The 23713-nt window shown below is 39.4% G+C and overlaps 1 protein-coding gene across 4 annotated transcripts in view; it reads left to right on the top strand.

Annotated features, from left to right (window-relative positions):
• CDK14 (cyclin dependent kinase 14) overlaps positions 1-23713 on the top strand; it is a 685298-nt gene that overhangs the window by 239277 nt on the left and 422308 nt on the right. The gene's annotated exons all lie outside the window — the stretch shown is intronic.

Below are 23713 nucleotides of genomic sequence, written 5' to 3'. Positions count from 1 at the left end.
CTATCTTCAGCGCATCGTGGTCTGAAAAGATGGTTGATACAATTTCTATTTTTCCGATTCTATTGAGGTATGTTCTGGGGCCCAGTACATGGTCTATTTTAGAAAATGTTCCATGTGCACTGGAAAAGAATGTGTATTCTTTCTTTTGGGGGTGTAAGGCCCTGTATAGGTCTATTAGGCCTCTCTCTTCAATTTCTTCTTTCAGAGTCAGTGTTTCCTTGTTGAGTTTTGTTCTTGTGGATCTATCTAGAGGCGATAAGGCCGTATTGAAGTCTCCGACTACAATTGTGCTGTTAGTGATGTTCTCTTTGAAGTCTGTTAGGAGTTGTTTTAAATATTTAGCCGGTCGTTCGTTAGGAGCATATACGTTTAAGAGTGTGATTTCTTCCTGTTGTACATATCCCTTGATAAACAGAAAATGACCTTCGCTGTCCCTTTTGATCTTTTTCATCCTGAAATCTATGTTGTCGGATACCAGGATGGCCACTCCAGCTTTTTTAAGGGGGTTGTTTGCTTGGAGGATTGTTTTCCATCCTTTGACTTTGAGTCTATGTTTACTCTGTTTGTTCAGGTGTGTTTCTTGCAGGCAACAGAATGTTGGGTTTAATTTCCGGATCCATTTAGCCACTCTGTGTCTCTTGATAGGTGCATTTAGGCCATTGACATTGAGAGAGATTATTGTGATGTGGTTTTGTGTCATCTTTCTGTGGGATTTGTTGTTCTTATGGGGCTCCTCCTTGTCTTACAGTAGCCCCTTTAGACCTTCTTTCAAGATTGGTTTTGAGTCTATGAAGGACCTGAGCTGTTGTTTATCCGAGAAGTAGTGTATGGTTCCTTCGAGTTTGAGTGAGAGTTTAGCTGGATAAAGTATTCTTGGTGAGGCATTCATTTCGTTGAGTTTTTTCACTATGTCCCACCATTGTCTTCGGGCTCGGAGGGTTTCTTCTGACAGATCGGCCGTAAATCTGAGGGGTGCTCCTTTGTATGTGATTTCCTTCCTTGACCTTGCTGCTTGCAGAATTGTGTCTCTATCCATGGTATCCGTCATTCTGACTATGATATGCCTTGGGGTCTTTTTATTCGGGTCTCTTTTTGCTGGTACTCTTCGGACTCCTTGTATCTGGATGCCTGCCTTGTCCAGCTCTGTTAATTTCTTAGCAATGATATCTTTGACTGTGTTTTTTTCATTGGGGTTGCTTCCCTGCGGTTCTGGTACTCCAATGATTCTTATGTTGTTCCTCTTGAAGTCATCTCCCAGGGCTCTGATTCGCTCTGTAGCCATTTTGAGGTCTTTGGCCATGATTTGTTGTTGTCTATAAGCTTTCTGAAGCTCATCTTCCAGATCACTGATTCTGTCTTCGGCTGTAGTCATTCTACTGTTGAGGGCATCTAGTGATATTTTTATTTCATCTACCGATTGCTTTATTTGTGAGACTTCGGTTCGAAGGTTTGAAATTTCTGCTCTCATTTCTGCTCTCATTTCTTCCTGTATTTTCTTGGTAGACCGTTCCAGCGCTTTATTCATCTCCTCCCTTAATTTATTGGATGTCTGTTCCATATTTGCTTGGAGTAGGTCGACTCTCCTCCAGATTTCCTCTCTGAATTGTTTATCTGAGAGGTCGTAGATGTGAGAAGCCCCTGTTGAGGTTTCTGGTATCTTTTCTTCCCCCTCTCTCCTCGGAGGAGATTTTCGCTGCTTCTTCATATTGTTACGGAAGTATAGAGTTGGAGCTTTGTAGTTATTTACTCCTTTCTCTTCTTGTGGAAAGAAGGTTTTCTGATCGTGCTAAACTTCCCTTATTAACTGACAGCTTTTATAGTGTCAGACTAAGCTAATGGCTATTTTGCGTGTTTGAGATCGCAAAAGTGAATTTTCAAAAAAATACAAGTACCGAGTGAGCTGAGGTAACAATGAATAACTGCGGCCGCGTTAGCGTTGGCCGCTCTGAGAGGAGGCCACGCCCACTTTTAGACCACGCCTACTAACATACGGGACACGCCCCCAAGTGTCTTCCTGCGAGGGCGGGCCGCAGTTAGGGGGCCTGGGGAGGAGCCGGGGCGCAGAGGACACGGGCTGGGGCTGCTGGAAGGTCTCGGGGAGTCCAGGCGGCGGGAAGCGGGGCGCGGGAGGGCGTGGCTGAGGGTCTGGGACGGTACCTGCGAGGGCGGGCCGCAGTTAGGGGGCCCGGGGAGGAGCCGGGGCGCAGAGGACACGGGCTGGGGCTGCTGGAAGGTCTCGGGGAGTCCAGGCGGCGGGAAGCGGGGCGCGGGAGGGCGTGGCCGAGGGTCTGGGACGGTACCTGGGAGGGCGGGCCGCAGTTAGCGGCCCGGGGAGGAGCCGGGGTGCAGAGGACACGGGCTGGGGCTGAAAAGCTATCACTTTTGTTCAGTTTTTCTATATTTTAATGTTACTATTTCTAGAAGTCATTGTGTACTAATTTTTCTGTGTAGTTGGTGGTAGAATTGGAAACATTTAGCAAGAAAGTCTTGGATATGTTCAGTTCTACATTGATGAGGCAGTGGCATGTCTTGTTGAGTTGAGATAAACTCGTTTTAGTTTGCCTCTTTTTCTGCTGTTTTGGTCAGTTTTCTCATTCACAAAATGTCAACAGTAGAAAGACTTCAGTGTCTGAAACCACTATGCCCCAAAAATAGTTTTGAAGTGGCTGCATACCACTTATCAGCTTACCAGAGAATTTGTATTTTAATATATAATTTTCACCTGAAGTGGAAATACACGATAGTAATCCAAATCTTACCTAGATTTATGTCCAAAGATGGACTTTAATTTTATCTCCTAGAGCATGAGAGCTTAATGACTTAATTCAGGCTCAGGTGCTTTGAAACTCACTCTGCTTTGATGGCAGCTTAGAGAAATTAAGTAGCAGAGCCGAGGGCAAGCTTTTCTATTTTAATTTAAAAGTTCTTGTATGATGTTGTCACAGTTTTTGATGGTATTGATAAAGGCAGGAAAGGTTTGAGATGAGATACAGGAAAGGTTTGAAGCAGAGTAGCCGAAAGTCTTCAGATATCACATCTTTAAAACAACTTCAAAATATGTACATTTTCACCTGTGATATATTCTAGATATTGCAACTTAATTGAGAGGACTAAGATTTTTCCTGACACGGAATGAAAATCAGTGACTCCCATCATCTCCTGTGGATCCTTGAGCAACTAACAGCTTACTTAGGTGGAAATGAAGCTTATAAAGAAGTCTAGATCATCTAATAGAGAAACATTGAAATAGAAAATTGTAATACTATTCATAACTGTCACTGTCACTGTCACTGTCTTCCCCGTTGCTCATCGATTTGCTCGAGCGGGCACAGTAACGTCTCCATTGTGAGACTTGTTGTTACTGTTTTTGGCATATCGACTATGCCACGGGGAGCTTGCCAGGCCCTGCTGTGTGGGTGAGATACTCTCGGTAGCTTGCCAGGGCTCTCCGAGAGGGAAGGAGGAATCGATCCCGGGTCGGATCTATTAGTAGCGTGCAAGGCAAATGCCTTACCTGCTGTGCTATCGCTCCAGCCCCAAATAGAAAATTGTAATACTGCTCATGCTGTACATATCAGCCAGTGTTTTGTCTCACTTAATCCTATAAAGTGGAGGCATACTTTTTATAGGTGAAGAACCTCGTAGAAGGAATTCACCACCCCAGTTACTGCCTGCCACGAAGTGCGTGGCTCCACTTTGAGTCTGGGCTTTCATTGTCCAGAGCCCACATTTTAAAAATTGCATCAGAATGTAATTGAAGTAGAAAAATAGAACTTAGGTTGTGTTCTTTTTTTTTTAAGGAGGGGAGGTTTATATTATTGCTATTAGTAAACAACAACTACAAAAAGATTTGGGGAAGGAGAATGTAGACCAAAAATTTATTTATATAAGTGAATGCATGAAATAAAATAGGACAGTACTCATGGAGGATAAAAAAGAAGAGAGAAGATAGGCTGAGCAATGAAGCTAAAGAAATGTAGCCAAAGCATAGAGGGGGAAATGGAATGGTAAATTGTTTAGCAAAGAACTCATCGTTTGAAAACACTCTCTTAAATATGTGTTTGAATAGCTCTATAAGATTTACCCATCTTTATTCTGTTTACTGTCCACCCTCCTTCAGAAGCAAATCTTCCTTGATTTATTATTTTGTTATTTTTTCTCTCTGGAATGCAAATTAAGTAGTGTAATAGTAATAATAATAATAATTGTAGTAAAGTTTAAAGTATTCAGAATGGCTCAGGTAGATAGAAATTAAAGAGAAGATTAAGAAATATATTTTTTATTTGGAACTTGTTAATCTGCTAATTATATAACTTGGATTCTTTACTTGATAATTTATTTAATTTTTATAAATTAGGAGGAAACTTCCACAAATAGTGTTGAGAGGACTTTGGGGTCACCCCAGTGATATTGGTCCAGCCTTGAGTCTGACAGTTTATTTTCCAGGCCCAGCGATGCATCGGTGCTAAGGCCTCATGCTGTGGGGCCACCAGAGACACATGGCACTGCTGAGGGGGCGGGGGCATGCTCTGCCAGCATTGGATGAGGGACCTAGTAGATGCCAGGTTTCTACTCCAGGACCTTGAGCTATCTCCCTATTCCCTAATTAAAACATTGCAATCTATATGTATAGTCATGTGGCATATAAATTGTCATTGATATGTTTTTATAGAAAATGGTGAACAATGTCACTCATTCTGTTTCCCTAGTGTATGACGTCCTAGTGTTGTCCCTTGCTGCCTGCTTGTTTCCACAATCTGATGGCCTGGTATTGCCCTGTGCCATTTCCTAGCTGATGTACACTTTCCTAGCCTGAAATGTCCTAGTCATAAAGCCTGTCACCATGTCTCTTTGCTGGAACATTGAGCCTCTCTAGGTCTTACCCTAGTGGCTCTCTGTCTCCTTGGCTTCTCTTATGCCTCTGGATAAGATTCCTGCTGTTCTGCTCTTTCCCTGGGCATAGATGAAGAGCAAAGAGAGAGGTTGCCTGACTGTGGGGCTCCTTTTTGTCTGCTGTCTTCCACCCCAAGCCATCCCATTACCTCTTTTGACTGAATACCTTTTCCATGGGCGAGTTTTGAAACAACCAATTAAGTTAACTAGTTTGCCTTTAGCTCCACCCTTCCACTCACCCCATATAAAAAATAAGTTGATTTAAGTTGAATAATTATAATTTTAATTTTAGATTTAGATTTTTTTCATAACATCCATCTCATGTCATAGTTGAATATTCCTGCTGAATTTTAAAAAACATGTTTCACTTGCAGCTGTCTGATTAATTGCTTGTAAAGATTGGATGTTGGGTTTTTGATATATGAGTTATATTTCAATTGACAATTAACCAATCTATGACTTTTTAAAAAAAATTCTTTGTGAGGTGTTGTATTACTTTCCTGGGACTGCCATAATCACACAAATTTGATGGTTAAAATGTACAGTTTTTTTTTTCTTCTAATGCTGGAGGCGTTATATGCTTGATCACAATCACCATCATGTCAAGGCCATGCTCCCTCTGAGCGCTCCAGTGGGGGCTTCTTCCACTTCTAGCTTCTAACAGTCCTAGGTGTTCTGTGGCTGGATGCTGCATTGTTACCATCTCACAGCCACCTGCACTTGACCTTCTCCCTTGTGGGTCTTCTCACCTCACTGGAGCACCACTGTGGGACTTAAGATCCATTCAATATAGTTCAGCTTTATTATTATCCAGTTAATTATGCTTACAAATGCCTTTTTTCTCCCCAATAAGTTCACATTCTGAGGTTCTAATGAATCTGAGGTTCTGAAACACTCTTCGATCCAAAGTACTTATCCCTCTCTGTTTTACAGAGGGATGTGTTGCTATTCATGGATGGCGACCTGCAATGCACCTCGGAAGAACTCTGAAGAAAAATGGACTGTTAGAGGCTTCAGCCACACTTTTCATTGTTCCTTTCTTACTCTGTTTACATCTACTAGACATTTGAACACTTTGGAGAACTTTATTCAAAATGATCTGTTCTGGCTCCGTCTAAATAGGTTATTTTTGTTGTTGTAGTGAAATTTCGTTGTAAGAAAAGTGTCACTCTTTATGGATTATTGAAAGACTCATGAACAGTATGTTGTGTGATGAGAATGACATCTGTCAGGGCAGTTAATACAATTGAAGCTTTGGTACTTGCTATGGGGTTGGAAGCAAGGAGAACATAAAATGGTGACCCCTAGGACCCCTCAAGTAGATGTGAAATAATAACAAAGGTCTGCTTCCACAGTTCTGTAAATTGATTGTTGGGAGCTTCAACACATTTACATAAAGAAAAACTGTAAATATTTTTGTGTTGGTAATTTGTTTGATGATCACACCTGTTAGTGCTTGGGGGACCAGTACGCAGTGTTTAGGACGAAACCTAAGACTCCCACATGGGAAGTCTGCACTTGGATCATTTGTGCCATCTCCCTGACCCTCACACTGTAAATCTTGATTTGAATTTTATGTTGTTCCACAAGTGTCCTTTTTGTGCCTGTGTGAGGGGTCTCCCAAATGATGCTCAAGAGTCTTGGGAACCCCTTGCAGGAATTCTTGATCAACTAGTCCAGGATTCAGTGTGATGGTCTGAGGATATGGCAAAACTCTGGCCCTGTCGTGCTGGGGATTGGTTCAGTGGGCCAATGCAGTAATTCTCAAAGATCAGGGCCTCTAGGATGAGGGAGTGATGAGGGAGTTGTGTTGGTGGGTGACATCATGTGGTGCTGACTTGCTATTGGATTCAGCCGTGGCTTTGTGTATGTTAAGCCCTGTGCTACCTCTCTACTGAAAGAACTCTTTTATCCAGATATATATTTAAATAAGGGCACAGTTCTTGTTATCAAGTGCAACCTTACCATCCTTCATAAGACCCTTTCTCTCATAGGATGGTTTCTGAATTTCTAATGTCTTGGTGAGGAGGCCCATCTTACTTCTGATACTGCCTGGTGAAAAAGAGAGTATGCCAAAGACAAGTCAGGTCTTAGATTCGTTCCTCCTTCTTCCAGGAACTGGATCTCTTTCTTAGGCACCTGGGAGATGAATTGAGAGTGAGGGCATAAATGAGAAGAGTGGCTTCGTCTCGCTCAAACTCTAAGTCCAGTCACATGCTACGCTTTATCAAATGTCTCCTACTCTGGGGGCCCTGTGGTGCTCGGGAATTGAACCCTGTACCTCACTCCTGCAAGGCATATGTTCAGTACTAGAACCATGGACTCTTAGTTTCTTTATCTTTGAAATGAAGATTGAGCTATAATAGAGTTTCATGGTTAAAATAATAGTAGCAGCATGATCATTACCTGGATAAAATGATTTATAATAATATTATCACTATTTTTGATTCACATTTGTTATGTGATGGACATTTATTGTGCTTAAACATTTCTGTTGAACTCTTTAATAATAACTGTGTCTGTCACTGAAAAAATCAACATGGATTGCTTCAGTGCATTTGACAATTGACAGACAAAAATTTTGTAAATGGATAAAAATCCATGAGTCTAGACTTTGATTCTGCGTAAGCTTATGTAAATCACTAAAACTGTTTTTCTTTGTAAGTCTCATTAATTCGGTGGTCGTCTGCCAATTTATATCAACAAAAGATTTGCACACTGTTAGATTATGTGACTTAAAAAAACATGAAAAACATGAAAATCATGTTTTTTGTTTCCTTTCTCTAATTTTAAGAGAGTCTTTTGTTTGCACGTTTGTTTCAGGATGGAGAGATAGTACAGGGGGTAAGGTGCTTGCTTTGCATGCAGACCCTAGTTCAATCCCTGGTACCACATGGTCCCCCAAGCACAGGTTGGGAGAGATCATCTTCCAAATAAAGGGTTCCTGAGCACTGCAGGGTGTGACCCAGCCCTCTTTGTACTGCTGGAAAAGATCGTTTCAATTTTTTTAATTATTTAATTTTTTTGGTGACACAAGATAGTTTATTTATTGGATGGAACTTAATGAGAAAGATGATGAAAGAGAAACAAAGGAAATATGTATTCAAGAGAGAACCAGGGCTTTACCAGAGTGGAAAAATAAGCAAACAGGCATAGAGACAAGAAAGTCAGATTTTTGTTCAAGGGAGAATGTGAATTTGAAGAGCAAGCCAATGTTTTTTGTTTGTTTGTTTGTTTGAAATCAAGAACTGAACTCTTGTCTGATGTAAATTTGAGAAAAGATTCTGACATTTCATTCTATTCTATTTGGAAATAAAATTTTAAATTATATTCAGAAATATGCATGTAAGTAGATTGTTGGAAATATAAACTGAGCTGATACACTGTAGCACTATAGCACTGTTGTCCCGTTGTTCATTGATTTGCTCGAGCGGGCAGCAGTAATGTCTCCATTGTGAGACTTGTTACGTTTTTGGCATATCGAATACATCCTGGATAACTTGCCAGGCTCTGTTGCGCGGGAGGGTGGGATACTCTCAGTAGCTTGTGAGGCTCTCAGAGAGGGATGGAGGAATTGAAACTGGGTCGGCCCTGTACAAGGCAAATGCCCTACCCGCTGTGCTATCGCTCCAGTCCCAAGAGCCATTAGTAATCCCTGGGCCGAGCTGATACATTGAACTTAAAACATTTTTAGAAGGATACTATAATTAGTCTATCCAATTAGATTTAATCATTTATAATTGACTAAAATCTCTATGAACTTTTTAATACTTGTGCCTAACTTTTAAAGTTGTATCTAGGGGCTGGAGCGATATTACAGCGGGTAGGGTGTTTGCCTTGCATGCGGCCGACCCGGGTTCGAATTCCAGCATCCCATATGTTCCCCCGAGCACCGCCAGGGGTAATTCCTGAGTGCATGAGCCAGGAATGACCCCTGTGCATTGCTGGGTGTGACCCCCAAAAAATAATAAAATTGTATCTAATTTAATTCTCACAGTAATCCTGTGTTACGTGTGGGCATCTGTATTTCCAAATACTTATGAGGAATTTGAGACCCAGAGAAAAATTGCCCATTGACACCTAATTTCTTTAATAAATAGCTGTTGGGATTTTTACTAAGGTCTTTTAACTGGTGTTTCAGAGGCAATATTATTTCTCTAAAAATTTCTTGGCTAATTAGAAAACTTGATGAGTATTCAAAATTTGCATATAAACTACTTGTCATGAGAGTAATTAACATAGCTTCTACAAGTTGCTTTATAAAAATGCAATCAACTCATGTATACTTTTGTTACTTCTTAATATTTGGGAAGCTATCATATTATTTTGTTCTCTAAGCTGTATCTGCCTAGTCATAGAAATAGTAAAATGATGACAAATTGAATAATAGTTAATCCATGATAAATATTATGACTACTTTCATGAGTTAATGTCCTATATTTACAAATATCAGGTTTAGGTATGTGTCTTTGAATATAAACAAGGAAGATTTTTATCATTCATTTAAGGAAATAGATACATCAATATATATCACAACAAATATATTGCAATATATACTACAAAAATAATAAAAAGGCAGAACACATTTAAAGAAATAATTGCTGAAAACATAAAATTTATCATAAAATGTGATTTTTTTGCATGGGTTGAGAAAAGAGCTTTATGACTGACCATTCTGCAGGTTGGAAGATGCTGGGCTTTTGTTCTCAAAGCAACCATCTTGTTTAAGGTCAGAAAAAGGAGGTTTTTTTGGGAAAGAATGGGGAAGAAAGAGTTGGGGGAAGAAAAGGTGGGCTCAGAAAGTTGGTGTCAGAATGACAACAAAATCCCATCAAGCATTGGTCTCTCAAGGTACAGTCTCAGGTACAATCCTAAACAAAGTAAGGGTAAGACTCTTGGAAGAAGGTTAAACTGAAAATTGTTTCTTGTATTTGGACTCTAGGACTGGGACGGTTGTCTGGTCTAATATTGATCTTTGGCTAAGGCCCCTACTATCAGTTCTTCCTTCCATTTCTATGAAAGTTGGGGGCTCCAGGCGAAATATCTGCTTTCTTTCTGCTGAAATATCCATTTATCTGGGGATTCTAATATAAGCAGAAGCTGTTCTCTATTTTTTTCATTTCCTGCTAGTTTTTCTAGTGTGTTCAGTTGTTGAAAATAAAAGGTGAGTTTACTCAGATCTGGCCATTTTCTGCTGAGTGGGGGGGGGGGGCGAGGGAGGTGAGAAAGTAGAATAAAACAAACTGACATGCTGGCAAAATTTGATTCCTAGAAAGGTAAATTATATTCTGTTTTCACACACCCTTCCTATGAAGCTAATCCTTACCAAGACCTGTTTTGATCTCTCTCTCTCTCTCTCTCTCTCTGTGTGTGTGTGTGTGTGTGTGTGTGTGTGTGTGTGTGTGTGTGTAAGGAGGTGATGTTCGGGGGAGTTAGGCCACACCCAGTTGTGCTATGGCTATTTTCCTGGAACTTGTGTGGGAGAACACTTCTCAAAGGTGCTGGGAGGCCATATATTGTTCTGGGACTTGAACCCATGTCAGCCACAGACACTTTACCTACTGTGCTATATCTCTGGCTCAAGACATGTTTTGGTCTGGCAGATATTTGCTTTTTCGCAGAACTTCTTGAGAAGTTCTATAACTCAGAAATAATTTTGTCCATTTTTTTTTTTTATGGAACCAGTCTCAGTCCTGAATATAGATGAGTTCATCTAAGAAATTGTGTCTAAATCCTTGACAAAGGGAAAAAAAGATTTAAATGAGATAGACATCTAGATAAAAGTTTAGTTAAAAACTGAAGTTTCTGCTCTCTGAGCATCTTCAGAATGCTGATTGCCTTGTCTCCATTGTTCCCAGGCCTTCAGAGGAACAGCAGGATCTCTGTGGTAGTCTTTGGAGTTTGTAATCAAGTTCTCCATCTCTGGCTCTCATATTCTTTTAAAGAGAACTCCCTGAATTATTAATCAATGTGAGTCAATTAGAAGAAAAATGGAAACACTTGTTTAATAAGTCACACATTATAAAACTTCAGCATTCCAGTTCACAAGCAAAAACTTAAAAAAAATAAAGAAGTGCAGAATTTGATTTCTACTATAGGCATGTTACTGAAACACATTTTTCTCGCCTTCACTGCTGATCTGCTAAATTATCACAATAACAATTAAATTTACTTCTAATAAGTGTCTCCAGTTATTTTGCATAAACACAATAAGAACAGATTAGGAAGCTTCCTTTAACCTGAAACTTTATTTATTTATTTGGTTTTGGACCACAGTTGGCTGTACTCAGGGTTTACTCTAGAATCACTTCTTGGTGGTGCTTGAGGGACCACTTGTGGTGCTGGGGATGGCTCAGCCACATGCAACGCAAGTACTATATCTCCAGCCACAAATCTAAACAAATTTAGATTAAGTTCAAAACAGTACTTTGGGCTCAAGAGTTCTATCACTATTTTTTCTCAGAATTAGTCTCCACTGATGAATATTGTCTGTATAGGAGGCTCAAGTCCAATAATTATTAATGAATCGTTCCAGGGAATATCTTGCCATATTTTAAAGCTAAAGACTTAAAAAATCATTAATTCAAAAATATAAATGAACAAAGCATACAAGAAACATAAGGAGACTGGAATCAGTTGTTCATAGTCATAGTCAGTTGATCAATGACAAAGCCTCTCTCCCTCCCTTCCCTCCCTCCCTCCCTCCCTCCCTCCCTCCCTCCCTCCCTCCCTCCCCCCTTCCTTCCTTCCTTCCTTCCTTCCTTCCTTCCTTCCTTCCTTCCTTCCTTCCTTCCTTCCTTCCTTCCTTCCTTCCTTCCTTCCTTCCTTCCTTCCTCCCTCCCTCCCTCCCTCCATTTAAACAATCACATTAAATTTACTTCTTAATAATATTTCTAACCATTTTGTATGAACACAATAAGAGATATATTAAGCTTAAGGAGTGGCTCTTCCTGGGAACATCTCACTATATATCCCAGACTCTAGGTCCTCAGGCCAGGTTAGATAGGGTCCTTATTCAGTCACTTCTTTATGGGTCATGTGAGGTTTCTTTTTTTCATAATTGTGCTCAACTTATTATACTTCTTATGGCACTTTGCCTGTTCCTTTCTTGAACTCAGGGTATCTTAGGGTTTGTCAAGTCCCTGGTTTGACCATTTCGTGGGATGTTAGGAATTAAGGGCACCTGAGGCTTAAGTCAAGTAATTATGTTGGATGCCCAGGAAGGAGTAAGTATTATTCGGAGTCATTTAACTCCCATGTTACAAAAGCGTAGCATTCACTGTCTTCCTGTGTCTGTACAAAAAGGGCCCTAAAATAAACTATGCTCAAAATAAACTATGCAAAGTATACATATACAAAACCCAGAGCCCTCAGAAGATTTGACTTTATAGGTTACAGTGTCTGATTTGGGGATATTTGTAAGTAACAGATAGGGGGAGAGCACAAAAGAGAGGGTAAGGATAAACACAGAGGGTTGGGAATGTCTGATGAAATTGGATGTGCCTTGGGAGCACCGTGGTGGGTGTAACTCAATAAACCTAAACTCCCTGCAGAGGGACAGAGGACAAACCAATGTTACTTATTAAAATGCCTAGAACTATAGTCCAACACATGTTAACTAAACATCCTATATCCTTAGAAGTAAAGGCTAATGACATTATCAGAATAGCCATAATTGGAGGAAAATGTTTCCAAATAGTATATATGATAGTAGATATTCTGTAAGAGAAGTCTTACGAACTGATGCTCAAAATCATTAGTAATAAAATAATTGAAATTTAAAGGGAGATAGCTCAAAGGATTGGAGTGCATATCTTGTAGGTGAGAGCCCTGATTTGGTTTCTGGTACTGTATGATCCCCAAGCACTATTGGGGTTTTTGTTGGTGGTTTCTCTGTATCACTGCGGTGGCCCCAGTGGTTCCTATGGCCCCCCAATACTACCTGGTTTAAACAGTACCAATGTACTGGACCCAAACATTGAAACATCTGAAATGGTTGCCTGAATATTACTGGGATCACTGTATCGGTGTATCACTGTCATCCCCTTGCTCATCAATTTTCTTGAGCAGGCAGCAGTAACGTCTTCATTGTGAGACTTGTTACTATTTTTGGCATATCAAATACATCCCCGGTAGCTTACCAGGCTCTCCTGTGCAGATGGGATACTCTCGGTAGCTTGCAGGGCTCTTCGAGAGGAACGGAGGAATCGAACCCAGGTCGGCCACATGCAAGGCAAACACCCTACCTGCTGTGCTATCACTTCAGCACCATCTGAGTCACACCGAGATTAGTTTGGGCTGGAGTGGTTACTGGGATATTACTGAATATTCCCCACCCCAGCCCCCCAACTCACTTGAATTTTTCTAGAAGCCCCCAATCCAAATAATCGTACTCTACAGTGGGATACCACTATACATCTAATACAATGATTATTATAGAAAAGAATACCACCTAGTATTGGTAACGATGTAGAGTAATTGCAACCCTACTTGGAGGGAATATCAAATGGACTAGTCACTTTAGAAAGCATTATAACGTTTTAAGAATTAAGAGTCTACTTATCATATGGGCTGTAAATTTCATTCCCGAGTATCATCTTCTCCCCACAAAAGAAAATTTGTCCACAAAGACACACCTGATGTTCCTGACAGTACTCTACGGAATAGCTCAAATTGAAAAACAGCCTAAATATTTATCAACTGTTGAACTGATAAATTTTTATGCAGCAATAAAAAATAGCTAACCAACGATGACATGCTTTAACATAGTTTAAACCTTGAAAACATTATGCTAAAATATAAAAGACTGGTGTATACACATAAACTTCCTAAAGAAGACAAATCTCTAAAGACATAAAGCAGATCAGTGGTTGCCTGGGGCTGAAGCTGGCAGTGTGGACTGTAAACTGTCACAGTTACTGGTAAAAGGAAATTGCTGTTCTGATTGTGCTAATGATCAGACAAATGGTACACTTGCAGTTGGTAAATTTAGCAGTATATAAATTAAATTTTTAATAAACTTCCTTTCCAAAAGAAGTCACATCTTTTGATGTAAAATAGTTGTGAGAATTACAAAATAATATTAAGAGTTGTAAGATTTGCCAAACAACAAATCTGAGCCTCAGAAAATCATAATCAACTTATACTGGGTATATATTTTGATTTATAAATTATGCCATCGCTAAATTTTCTGCTAATTCAATAAACTATATTTATATTTAGATTAACAAAGATAATGTTAATATAAATGATTTAGAAGTCTTTATTAATTATTTAATAGTAACTATAATGTGTTTCATCCAATTTCTCTAAATTTCTTCCATTATCTTTATTATCATAAATAAACCTTATTTTCTAACCATAAGAAATGACATTTATTGGAAACTAGGTGAGAAAGAGAGCCTTTAAAATGGTGATTGAGAGATCCAGAAAGATAGCTCATGTGGTAAGGAATGAAGGTCTGACTACGGTCTGATCTCCAGTACCACATATGGTCTCAAGCACTGCCAGGAGTGATCCCTGAACACAGAGCAAGGAGTAGGATGTGTGCACAGGTGGGTGTGGCCCAAAACCCAATAAACACAATTAAATTATGAAGCAGGAGGTGATACCTGAGTAATGCTATAATGAGGAAGATTTTGTGAGTCTCTTATTGGTGGTACTCACTCTTTTCTGTCATCGTAAGAAGCATGGACATTCAGAAGGATATGGACAGATGCTGAATTATCTCCTTCTTATGCTGAATGTAAAGAAACTTAGTGAAACAATAGCAGAGGCGACAAAAACTGAGAAATGGTCTACAGTGGTTATTAACTATGGTGAGAAATGGGGGGAATTCAATGGAAGGACACTAGGACTGAGATAAAGGGAAGTGAACACTCTGGTCGAGGAAGTGGTGGTGGAATATTTTATATATTAAACCCAACATTATAGCGATTAAAATATAAACCAACAATTTAAAGTATTAACAGTGTAAATCATAATGCTGAAAGTAAAACTAAGGGAAAAAGTAGGAAATAAAGAAAAGACTGCAAAAAAAGAAAGATGAAAGAAAGAAAAAACAAAGAAACAAAAAAAGAGAGAAAAAAAAAGGAAGGAAAGAAAGACCATCAGGATCTTGCCTCGTAGCCATGGGGTGGCGGTGAAAGCATGGACCACATTTTACACCAGAATTTTTTTAAATGTGCCATTCACTTGGAAGAAATCAGTGTTTTATTTGACATCAGTGATGTTATAGCGTCCATAGTTCCAAGAAGGTAGACAACATGAATAAGTAAGGAGATTCCTCCCTGTGCTGAATTGACTCATTCTAGCCTCTTGGAAAAAGAAAGAGACATCTAATGAGATTATCCTACCATTTGAAGCTGTATGTCACTGCTGTCAGTTTTTGCAAACAGTTTAATCACAACACAGTTCTCCAAGGAGACACCTAATGTGAGCCCCAAATCATGGTATAACACATGCAACCAAGAAGCTAATTGTAAATTGCAACTGACAGGTTAAGCTTTATGGGTCTGTAGTGGAGTAGCAACCAGAGAAACACTCTTCCCTCTCTCCCCCTTTCTATGTTCTTCCAGCTCTTCTCCAACACTGCTTTGACCATCTTTCAAGACCCGTGGAAGTACTGTCAGTTCTGTAAAGCCTTTCTAGATTTCAGAGAAAAACAATCCCTTTTCCTGTTTTGTTCTTTTTGTTGGTTTTATTGTTGCTGATTTATGAACTTATATTTTAGCACTTAGCCGATTATACTTTGTCATATGATAATTGTACTCAGTGATAACTTTGGTAATATCTTGGGTGTTAACGTTCTGTGGTATTGTGGTATGAATTGAGCACTGGCTAGTTATATCCCAGTTCTTTAATTCCTGCTAATGAAATGGAAATAACCCAGTGTTCTTGTTAGTGTCTTAATTAAATTTAAACAGTTACAGAGAGGGTCATGGAATTTTTGCATGAAAAAGCTAAGCTATCTCTGGTGTGGGTTTTGGAGAGATGGGTTTCATACTGACCTTTGAGGATAATGTCTTAGTTCCTTTAGACAGCTGTAACAGCATGACATAGACGGGTTAGCCCATGACTTATAAATAGAACTTGATTTACTTTGTTTCCAAGTCTGGAGGTCTAAGATCAGGCCATCAGGATGGTTGAATAAAGTCTGTATCTCAGATCGTAGATTGCTTATATTCTGTAGAGAAAGGGGCTACACTGGTGCCAGTCCACAAGCATAAAAATGGTAGAAAACTACTGCTACAATACAGTGGTTATTAAATGCCAGTACAAAAGCTAGAGTTGGTCCTCGGATTATGTTGAAAAGCATTAGACCAAAGAACTGGGTGGGGTGAAGGAGGGGGGGAATAACTTTTAAAGAACGTTACTTCCAGTCTTAAGAGCAGTGCCCTCAGGGCCCCATGACTTCCCAGAGCCCCACCTACTAATGCCATCATCCACGGGGATTAGAGTTGCATTATACTGGGAATTCAGAAGAGAAAGAGTACATAGAACATTTAGACCGTTGCAGGATTCATCTACGGAGAAATGAGCTGAGAAAAACATGTCTGCTAGGACAGCTGGTTTAGAGTGGGAAATATGACTTCCTCCTCCGCTCAGTCCCATCCCTAGTATGACTTAAAGGAAGATAGATTTTGTGACAATCCACATTTCTTATGGAATGTGACTTGATCTTGAATTTTTACTGATGAACACAAGCGCTCTTATATTCACTGTTATTATACAGTAAGACACTCTGGGTATTATTTTGTGCAAAGTCTCAGTTACTGAGATGTCTAGTCTCATTTTGTTACTCTCTCTTTTGTTGGTATACTGTGAGTGTTATTGTTGATGCTGAATCATTAATATGGTCAGTGCTTCTGAATGCCTGAGGGAAAAATCTAGGAGATCCTAAGATCTGTAAGTGATTATAATGAAGTCTAGGAAAGAGGAGGTAGAGCCAGACACTGTAAGTAAAGAATATATCTAGCTGAGGGTGATTAAAAGGGATGTAGCTGATAATAAAAGGAGTGTCTTAAGCAAGATTGAATTTGAAAGTGATACTATCATTTACAGTAACAGGAAGACAGAAGTGGCAGTGGTTTCAGGGCCAAAGTGATCAAGTTGATACACCTGTGCTGAACACGAGGTGACATTTTGTTTGAAGAAATCCCTGAAACATAGACTACATTTAGTCTGAGAAGAACTTTAGTGATGATATGGTCTGATCTCTTCATTTTGCTAAAGAACTGAATCTTTGGTCAGTATATACTTTCGAACTATCAAAATCTGAATAGTTCAGACTTGTGAAAGTCATGTGATTCACTGCAGAGAAAATGGCCAGAGACCTGGTACTGAATCACATCTTTAAAATGCAGTTTTCACCACAGATTCTATATGGTCTGGGTGAGAAGCACTTCCCAAATGCGTAATTTCAGTTTCTCTATAGTTTTTCTTCTGATATTTCGGAATATAGTAGCACTCATCAAAAGGCCGTTACATCATTCCTATTTTAATTTTTTTTTTGCTTTTTGGGTCACACCTGGTGATGCACAGGGGTTACTCCTGGCTCTGAACTCAGGAATCAGTCCTGGTGGTGCTCAGGGGACCATATGGGATGCTGGGGATCGAACCAGGGTCGGCTGCGTGCAAGGCAAACGCCCTACCCGCTGTGCTATTGCTCCAGCCCTCCTATTTTAATTTTTAAAAGCAAATGAATAGCATATATATGTGTAATGTATCAGATATCTTACTCTGGGGAAAAGGAAATTTTAGTGTAGTACATTTATGTATTTTGGATACATGCCATCTCAGTCCTATGTCCCTGAGAATACTCATAAGAATTGATTTGATAATGGTACTTTTTAAAAGATCCTTAGCAATTTGAAGTCTGCCCAAGAAAAAGAATTTAAGGAAATAATAAGCAAGCACTTGGCAGTAGTTCCATTCCCTGTGAGTTGATACTCCTTCCTTCTGTCCTAAAGTTCAGGACTAGTGTGGGAACCAACAGCAGGGCTCAGTTTTAATGATAACAGCTTGGATTCACAGGGCTATTTATGTTTCTAATATTTTCTTGATGAATACCAGGATTAATTTTCTGGTCAGGATATTTTGTTGGTTGGGGGTGGGGAGAGAGCAGAGATTACAGCTAGTTTCCCTAATAAGCATCAGGGTGGTGGGGTTTGCTAATTTAGATGACCTGGGTAATAATTTAAAAACTTATTTATAGTAAGTCACATAAAGAGAAATTACTGTGATTTCAATTTGCATGTGAAAGTTAAATAAATGAAAGAATAAACAAAACGTAGCCAAAACACACTCTTAGATTGCAAGAGCAAAATGGTGGTTATGGAAGGGGAAACAGGTCTGTGGGTAAGTCGATCAGGAAAGTGCTAAGTCTTAGAGTAGTGGAGAGTAGCTAGACTTTTGGTGGGGATCATAAGATAGCATATACAATTGTTGAATTATAATGCTGTACACCTGAAAGCTATTTATGTTTTAAACCTGTGAAACTAATGTTAATGAAGTCTTAAATGCCTTTAATTGTGCTATAAAGATTGTAAGCCTTATGAGGAATGGTTCAGCATTTCTGTGCACATTTGGCTTGGATTTGGAGTAGCTCTTTCCTCCTGCTCCTCTTCTGAGTTGAGTGATGAAGCTGAGTAATGGTGAAAGAGCCTGCCAAGTGGTAACCCCTTCTAAAAAGACAAGGTTGAGTTCCAGTGGATTCCAATGTACATCTCTTTGACTCTATCACGTGTCTCTTAACATTAGGACTTGACTTTACTGAGACAGGATGATTGAGGTTAAAAAACTAAACCCTGGGAAGGGAGATTGTACACATTAGGGACCATGGCTAGCATGCACAAGATATGTTTTTCTAGCCTAACACATGTAGCTCTCTGTAGCTATCTCTAGTCTAGCACAATCCGAATATATTGAGAAAGGAATCAAATCTTGTCTGGCAGGAATTATAAACAATATGGAAACATATACTATACAAATACTAGACATCCTGCTATTTCATAAAGTGATTAATATAGAATAAATGATTGATAGCAAAACATGGTGGAATAATTGGTGAAAAGGAGGTGTTTAAGGTGTTCTCTTATTGGGGGAACAAACATATTAAAAATGAAGAAACATGAAAGCCTGACTGCTTTCTCACAATTTTGTTTTCAAATAGACCCCTCATAGTTTTCAGAATTGAGGTTCTCTGGGAATTCAGCCATAACCTAAAAGCTATCCTTCTAGATGTAATTCCAGTACATTTTTTTTGCCTTAAGTAGTAGATTATTGAACATACCAATAAGCCCATGTTAGTAGTTTAGATTTACTCAAACTGTTAAAAATGAAGTCACAAAGTATTATGGTAATGAAAGGTGATAATAAATATGGCTCACTAGAAATATTTTCCCTCAGGAGCCAGAGAGGTAGTAAATGCATTTGACTTCCCTGTGGCCCAAACCCATTTAGTCCCCAGCACCACAAATGTTCCCGAAAGCTTCATCAGAGGTCATTTCTGAGCACTGCTGAGTAAGACCTCAAAACAAAAACTGAAAAACAAAAATGAAAAGTATTTTCTCTCTGAGCTGCCCTTTCCCCCAGCATGTGAGGTCAGCTTCCAAGCCATGGAGCAAATCTGGTACTTATTTCTGCTATCCTTGGGTGTTAGTCTTCCATTCTGTTGTTTTATATTCCGCAGATGTGTGCAGTTCTTCTGTGTCTGTCTCTCTCTTTCTGACTCATTTCACTTAGCATGATACTTTCCATGTTGATCCACTTGTATGCAAAGTTCATGACTTCGTCTTTTCTGACAGCTGCATAGTATTCCAGCTCAGATCGAGAAGAGAATACCAAGCAAAAATGTGATAGGACCCGCTCGGGATGGGAGAGGCGTGCTCAGAGCAGACTATAGACCAAACACATTGGCCACCCAAGACCTCCATTGCTAACCACAACGCCCAAAGGGAAAGAGGGAACAGAGGGGAATGCCCTGCCAAAGAGGCGGGGTGGGGAGGGGTATGGGGTGGGAGTGGGTGGGAGGGATAATGGGGTCATCAGCGGAGGACGGGCACTGATGGAGGGATAGATACTCCAGCTGTATATGTCTGAAACACAAGCATGAGAATATGTAAACCTGTATCTGCACCCCCACCGGTGATTCATTAATAAAAAGAATAATAATAATAAAAGTATTTTCTCTCAACTTCACATTATATATGTCAAATGACATAAAATCTATAGTTAAAAGAACTGTCTGCCTTAGTAATGAAGTAAAACCTTCATAGTCCAAATGTTTTGACTAAAACCAAATCTCAAAACTACAGAAGTCAATGACTAATACTTGTTGCTATGTGTGTATATATGTAATTGTGTGTGTATATATATATATATATATGATTTGTGTTCAGATTTATCTGTCACCATGCTATTTATGCATATAACTATTTGGAGCCAAACATGACTTGGGAAATTATGGCTATTTTATTTTGGTAATTTGATAAATCTCTGTGTTGGTTTTCTGTTCCATAAAGCCTCTAGGCAAACTGTTAAGTACAGGGGCAGCTCATACTGCTTTCCCCTTTACAGAGTTGTTTGTGGGAGCTTTTTGTGTCATTGGAGGGCAGTGTACAGCCTTTTATACTTCAGATATTGAATATAATGCAAAAGCAAATTTTATTTATTTATTTTTTTTGTTGACTTTTATTTTTTTTTATTAGTTTATTTTTAATTAGAGAGTCATCGTGAGGGTACAGTTACAGATCCATACATCTTTGTGCTCATGCTTCCCCCATACAAAGTTCAATAACCCATCCCTTCACCAGTGCCCATTCTCCACCACCCGTAAACCCAACATCCCTCCCCCCCTCCCCAGTCCCGTCTCCCCCCACCCCACCCTGCCACTATGGCAGGGAATTCCCTTTTGTTCTCTCTCTCTGATTAGGTGTTGTGGTTTGCAATAGAGGTGTTGAGTGGCCATTGTGTTCAGTCTCTAGTCTGTATTCCGCCCACCTCACCCTTCCCCCACATGACCTCCAACCACATTTTATTTGGTGTTCCCTTCTCTGAGTTATCCAGAATGAGAGACCAGCCTCCAAGCCATGGAAACAATCTCCTGGTAATTATTTCTACTATTCTTGGGCGTTAGTCTTATAGTCTATTATTCTGTATTCCACAGATGAGTGCAATCTTTCTATGTCTGTCTGTCTCTTTCTGACTCATTTCACTTAGCATGATACTTTCTATGTTGATCCACTTATATGCAAACGTCATGACCTCATTTTTTCTAACAGCTGCATAGTATTCCATTGTATAGATGTACCAGATTTTCTTCAACCAGTCATCTGTTCTAGGGCACTCGGGTTTTTTCCAGATTCTGGCTATTGTAAACAGTGCTGCGGTGAACATATAAGTGCAGATGTCACTTCGACTATACTTTTTGGCTTTTCTGGGATATATTCCCAGCAGTGGTATTGCTGGGTCAAATGGGAGCTCAACCTCTAGTTTTTTGAGAATCGTCCATACTGTTTTCCAAAAGGGCTGAACTAGCCGGCATTCCCACCAGCAGTGTAGAAGGGTCCCTTTCTCCCCACATCCTCTCCAACAGCGGTTGCTTTTGTTCTTTTGGATATGTGCTAGTCTCTGTGGTGTGAGGTGGTATCTCATGGTTGTTTTGATCTGCATCTCTCTGACGACTAGTGATGTAGAGCACGCAAAAGCAAATTTTAGATGACAGTCAAGAGTTGAGTTTTTTGAACAAACAAACTTTTATTATGCAGAATGTTTATTTTTCTTTGTTTACAAGGAAGTCACTAAGATGATTTGTTTCACCTAGGTTTTCCAGAGAATATCTAGCAAGCTATCTTTAATGCTCGTTTTTCTAGGATAGTTCTTTATATATGTACATGGGTATATATGTTGGCACATTTCTAGAAATTAAAAGCTTACTTTAGATAGTGTTATGTTTAATAAATGCAATTTATATTTTTCATTTCCTTGGTGGATGCATGTTTAAAATTCCTTAGAAACAAATATGTAGAAATCTTTCTTCTTTTTAATTGATGTGGGCCCCCTGAGTTCATAGAATCGCTGTAAGCAATTTGTAGCTTTTAAGAGAGGGAAGATAGTTCTTTAAGTTTTATAAATGGTCATTTAAAATGTATGCATTAACACAGAAAAAGCAGTCTTTTGAGAGCTTCTTGCTTTCTGAAGAATATTATCATCTCCTTAGCAGTGAGAGGAGGCTTCCTAGTGTTGAACATTTGCACTTATCACGAGAGGGATGTTGAAACTCTCCATTTGAGACAGCTTTGCTAAAAAATGTTTTAATCAGAGATAAAGTTTAAGAAAGCACACAGTATTTCAAACATAGGAATCAGTTAATCTTTTATTGAATTTTTCAAGTAAAAACTAAGATGTTTTCTTTCAAAGTTTACTAGTGCTGTCCACTTAGCAAAAACTTATGACCTTTTAATTTTGCTCTTGATGTTGTTGCTGTTATTTCGTTTTGGGGCTGTACCCAGTGACATTCAAGGATTACTCCTGGCTCTGTGCTCTGGAATTACTCCTGGTGGCGCTTGGGGGACCAGATGGGATGCCAGGGATAAAATCAGGGTTGACCATGTATAAGACAAGTGCCCTACTTGCTATATTATCTCTCTGCCCCCACCCCTTTTATTTTTTTGATCATTCTTAAAAGTTTTATAATTTGACATTGTTTGTTGCTGCCACTAAGGAATGTATCACCCTTAAGGTTTGTAAGCTGGGTGTTCTGAGTTTCAGTTTTCTTTGCTAAATCTGGCATCTTGAAGTCCACTCTTGTGCTTCCTTAAATTTGTTGTGTCCTCTCATTTCCTTATAAGAGTTTATCTATACTTAAAGTACCAAACTGTGTTTATTTCCCACCCCCCTCTTTTCATCCTCCAAATTTAGACAACCTGATACAACTAATTGAACATACTGCTGTTGTCTCCATTATAACACAACTGAACCAACTTCTCTTGAATGCCCCAAACCAATTAGCCTTTTACATTCTGCACTAACACGATTTTCACTAAGAGAAATCATATTGTCTGTGTCTGTGTTATGTTAAGTTGCTCTCTTCTCATAACTAACCACTCACTACTTTTCTTGTAGATTTTTTTTTTCCTTTTTTGGTCCACCTGGCTCAGGGGTTACTCCTGCTTCTGCACTCAGTGATTACCTCTGGTGGTGTTCAGGGGACCATTTAGGATGCTGGGGATTGAACCCGGGTCAGCCGCAAGCCCTACCCACAGTACTATCACTCTAGTTCTAGTTTTTTCTTTTAAATCAGTATGGCTACTATCTACTTGTGTTTCTTTCCTTTTTTTATCCTCATTGTTATTTTCCTCTCCAAATACAAAATAATGAAATGGCCCTGAAATAATTTTCTTTTTGGTCTCTGATTTCATCTTTTCACTTTCTCCTGCATTTTGCCATTGAACTTATCTTTTTAGAGTACACACTTAGATTGGGTTTCCTGAAAATAGACTCAGCGGCAGGGGTGCGTATAGAGCTCTTGGGGCGTGCTTCTGATGTATGTCTGCTAAGAAGTGTGGAAGGCAGGGTTGAGTAAAGACCGAACAGGCCTCCAGAGAACTTTCGTCTTTGACATCTCCACTGATCCTACAATGTGCTCCAGACATTACAAATGGAAAAGTGTCAGCCTCTGAAACTCCTTTAGTTCTGAGATTCCCCTGATATGATCCATTTCAAAGGGCCCTCTAGAATTTCGTCTCCTGTATGATTGTCCTTTACTCTGTCTGTAACTGCGGCATTAGTCTCTTCTTTTCTGCCTCTGAAATTTTTA

The sequence above is a fragment of the Sorex araneus genome, chromosome 1 (assembly GCF_027595985.1).
Source record: "Sorex araneus isolate mSorAra2 chromosome 1, mSorAra2.pri, whole genome shotgun sequence".
Classification (NCBI taxonomy): Eukaryota; Metazoa; Chordata; class Mammalia; order Eulipotyphla; family Soricidae; genus Sorex; species Sorex araneus.
This window is presented reverse-complemented; position numbering and strand designations above follow the sequence as displayed.